The following is a 3,726-nucleotide window of genomic DNA, read 5'->3' as shown; positions in this document are numbered from 1 at the left end:
GTTGAGCTAAGCGGCGGGTTCTGTTGGCAACAGCAGCGGTTCAGAGAGATGTTCAAGGAAAGGTGTTCATTCAGGTTGTTACAAAGGAAATTCTCAGGATGGGGAGTTTGGTGTCTACAGGCTATTGAGGTTTGTTAGGATTGAGTCAAAGAGCTTCTGGTTTGAGGCAGTGGCGATTCAGGTTCTGCAAGAGCTTCAAGTTAGCATCGACATCAGCTAGAAATTATGGAGAAGAAGAATCAGTAGATTTGTAGTCACAATCACATGATTATTTCGGGGGTGACGAACCAATGATGATGCTAAAGGATATGGAGCATCAGAGAAGAAGCAGATGACGTTTGTATGTGGTAGACAAAGACAACGTCAGAGACAGAGGAAGAAACGTTCACAGTGGAAGATCCTAATGCACGTGATGGTTTCAGGTCTATGAAATCATGATGAGAGACTTGCAAGGGATGCAGCGGTTGTTTGCAAGAAAGGGAAGACTCGCGCAAGCTGCAACATAACAGCTGCACAGGTTGGCGTGTTCGTGATCAGAGTGTTGGAGATTGATTTGAGTCGTTTGGGATGGATGATATCTCAAGGAATTACAGACTCATCTTAAGTCAAAGCTAGACTTAAGGAGAAGGAATCAAAGGTCGTCAATCTCACAGTCACAAGGACTGAAGGTTTTCAGAGATCACAAGGAATGAAGGTTATCTTTGCGAAAGATGATCAACGGATCTTGCAGCTGCACAGGTTGGTTGTCGTGTGACAACAAAGTGTCAAAACAGAGGTGATTTATTTTGGGTCAGTTCAAGTCAGTCTCGTGGGTGCATAAGAGGCTAGGTTTCTGGCTATGAGAAGAAAGCCAGAGGAGTCACCAAGTCAGGGTGGCAGGAATTGGTTGTACCTCCACGAAGAAGAAACTAGAGTATGGGATAAGTGTGTAAAAGCCTACACAAGGGTATGTTGGAGCAAATGGTTATTTGTGGTAACAACATGCAGAAGCTTTAGTGAGGTCGTGTGAGTGACATGAAGAAACCTAAAGATAAAAGGCGATTCAAGGTTAGACTTAGCATGAAGATTCTGGTCAAAGGCAGAGGAAAATGCGCAGGCGGAATCGGGTTGAACAGGTTGTTACGACAGGTTGTAATCCTGAGTATAAAGGGTATAAGACAACAGTCATCAACACTTGTTCAAGAAGCAGAAAGTCGCTACCACAGCTAGGAGAAGCGTGTGTGAGTTATACCTTAGAGGAATCGTCATGGATGTCTGAGTCGGCAATTCCAGATGAATAGACTCAGAGGAGAAGTAAAGGACGCTATTCTTTTGGTGTCACGACCACAGTGGTCAAGGTGGAGCTCTCGGATAAGAATTGAAGCTCAAAGGCAAAAGGAGAAATTTGCAGACTTGACCAGGTCGGAACTTCATGCTTGAACAAGTTATGGTTCGAGTATAGTTACAGCTTGAGAAACTCGTCATGGGTTCGAGTTTGACACGACAGAAGCTGTAAAGGGAGTATCTCAGGAGTATCACAGGCATGGATGATGAGAGATATGTTCAAAGGCCGACAGGAACATTGAACAGTTGCAGAAACTTAGTTACAGAGACATGGTACTTCTAAAGGGTTATTTGATTCAGGTGGAGCCACTGAGATTATATAAGCATTGATGCATCAGGGAGATATATAATCTGATTCCAGGTGGAGTGAGTCACTGGCTTAGAAGATGTCTTGATTTGGTTCAGCTGACGGGTAAAAGTGTCGGTTAGCAACATGGTCAGTTCAAGGGAGTAAGAGCTGAAAGGAAAAAGTTATTCCATGACAAGAGGCTCGTGGATATGTTCAGAGTGTCAAGGCCAGGGGTTTCAGGATCAGTTAACAAGTACAAGGCGCATCATCAGGAGATTTGTAAGAGGAGTCTTACATAAGGGAACTTGTAGGCGAGACAAGTAAATCGGCGTATGTATCAGGAGTACACTGCAGTGAGGTTGATACAGAGGACCATGAAATAAGAGCCGAGTATGATGCAGGATAACACGTGGTGAGATATTTGGTTAAACTGAAGGGAAGTAAGTATCAAGAGATACTGAAATATTGAGCAGTGAAGATGAAGAATGGTGAGATGAAGCAAAGTAAGAAACTGTTAGAAGACATTGCATGGATTGCAGGGAAGTGTCTTACAGTTTGCAGGGATTGCAGGGAAGTGTCTTACTGTTTGTCCATCTCAGGAAGGGTAAGACTTGTTCTCCACAAGCAGGCTCATCTTAAGCTCAAGTCATGGAACTGAAAGAAGTTTCATGAAGGTCTAAATGCAAGGAAAAGCCGATTGCATTTAAGGGAACATAACAAGTGTAGTTCTGGATATATGTTCGCATCAGAGGGAGTGGCAATTTCCTCAGGAAAGTCCATTGGCTAATGGCAGGATCAATGACTAACAGGCGTGTTCAAGTCGTTGATGGTGATGCACAGGTTTCGGTATATTGGAGACATCTCAGTACAAGAAAGGTATTGAGGAAAGGGACTCACAGCTGAGTACAAGAGGGATATCAGGGATTCTAGATAAGATATCACATGCAGCTCGTGAGGAGAGCCAATGCGTATCATGGATTGGATGGTATGAGGCTCAGTTCATTTAACTAGCAGTGGGGTCTAAATCTGTTAGTGGGGTTCTGTTGTTGCAGAACAGGTTGATCAGATGGTGGAGCAAAGATGTTTGTGTCGAAAGTCTTCCTAATCAGGTGGTGTTAGGCGGCGTGTCCTGCTTGTGCAGCGGTACAAAGTGATGCTCAAGTGCAGTCTGTTCAAGAACATCAAGGGTAAGTCAAAGACTGTTTCAGAGATATGGAGCATGAGTGACTTCAAGGGTTTGCGGTTGATTCAAAGAGGATTATGTGGTAGCAATGTTTGTTAACAACATAAATGGTGAACTAAGGTTGTGTCGAAAGTCTGTCCAGCAGTGATGGTTGGATGGCGGGTCCTGTTCAGAGTAACAGCGGTACAAAACGTGTTCAAGGCTGAAGTGTTTTAAACAAGTAGAGAATCAGGGGTTGTTTCAGGTCTGAAGCATATATGGTTCGAAGGTAGCTGCACATAATTCAGGAAATTTGGTTCAAGGCTCAGTGCACATGAGTGGAATCGAAAGGCCAAGGAGAAAATCAACTTGCAGAAAGATGTTCAGGTTTCTGTTCAAGCACTTGAACATGTTCGTGATTTTTTGACAGCAAGGCTTTGTTGTTGATAAGTTCACGAGGAGTAAGATATGAAGTAACACGACTTCAATGAGGAGTTGAGCTTGACACTTGGAGTGTAACAGCTGGGTTAGCAACTCAAGACAATGGATGAAGGTGATGGAAATTCAGAATGGCAATGGGATTGTCACATACCTTTCATCAAGCATGATGTCTATTTTTCATTGATGGGGCTAAGTGGATTTAAGTGTTTAATCTACAGCAGTTGTGGTGTATAAGTGTAAGCTTATGCAGGTTTCAAGAAGATCATGAGAGGACTTCAAGGTAAGCTCAAGGTGGAGCTGAGAGAAGTGAGAAGAGATAAGAGAAGACATGGAGATGCAGAGGATGAGCAGATTTGCTCAAGTTTCAAGAGGTGTCGAGCACAAAGGAAGGGTTATGGACTTGGACCAAACAGGTGGAGATTTGTGAGGTTTGATCAAGCCCATCGGACTTGTTCATCGGCTGGGCCGAGTTGCACAAGTTACGCGTGGACAACCTATGGGCCTAATCGAT

This window comes from Raphanus sativus, unplaced genomic scaffold, assembly GCF_000801105.2.
Source record: "Raphanus sativus cultivar WK10039 unplaced genomic scaffold, ASM80110v3 Scaffold3491, whole genome shotgun sequence".
NCBI lineage: Eukaryota > Viridiplantae > Streptophyta > Magnoliopsida > Brassicales > Brassicaceae > Raphanus > Raphanus sativus.
The sequence above is the reverse complement of the archived record's forward strand: the minus strand, read 5'-3'. Positions refer to the sequence as shown.